This window comes from Mus caroli, unplaced genomic scaffold (assembly GCF_900094665.2).
Source record: "Mus caroli unplaced genomic scaffold, CAROLI_EIJ_v1.1 scaffold_10891_1, whole genome shotgun sequence".
NCBI lineage: Eukaryota > Metazoa > Chordata > Mammalia > Rodentia > Muridae > Mus > Mus caroli.
Window position 1 is genome coordinate 2,423 of NW_018389562.1, and position 768 is coordinate 3,190.

At 44.3% G+C, this 768-nt stretch overlaps 1 pseudogene; it reads right to left on the reverse strand.

Moving 5' to 3' along the window:
* Window positions 1-304: 304 nt before the first annotated feature.
* Window positions 305-768, reverse strand: LOC110288168 (annotated as a pseudogene).

The window sequence follows — 768 nt, forward strand, 5'->3', positions numbered from 1 at the left end:
AGAGAGAGAGAGAGAGAGAGAGAGAGAGAGAGAGAGAGAGAGAGAGAGAGAGAATTGTCTCTGTGTTTGTCTCTCCACCTTCCTCTCTCCCCACCCATATCAGACACAGAGATACTAGAGTCTGAGGTGTGAATGCAAAGGTGTTTATTGACTAGAAAAATCTGTTCAGCTAAATTAAAGGGAGTCAGCGACAGGTTTCATGAGGACAGGTGCTGATATGCAGTGCAGACAGAGGAATTGGTTCTTCACTACTATGATCTTGGCAGTAGCAAATGAGGGGAGGTACAAAGTGCTGGCACTGGAGCTAAAATGTCCCATCCAAGTGAACCAGAACGACTGGATACCTGGGACCGTTCCGTGGAGTTCTTGGGTTGCAGGCAACTGTGTAGGTCTTCTTTGCTACTGTTGTTTTGTGTCTGCATTGTGTATGTTGGTTTGACCAAGTTGTGAGATCACAGATTATTACAGGTATCATAGATGAACTATCATGACATTTGTACTTCTTCTGTCTTTGCAGATCTTAGGCTGATTGCGACAAACAGGGACAACATTAGCAAAAGTTGTATGAAGAAAAGTATTTTTGTCCTTACAAACTCCGCTATAACCGTGAATGACCCTCACTGCATCATCACATCTGGGATAGGCGCTATTATATATGTGCTGGATTTCAAAACACTGGGAAGGGGTTTTTGCCTGGCATGAGACAAGCATTAGAAGTCCCAGAAGCAGCAGGAGACAAAGTTGGAACTCAAGCGTCTTTGGACCCAT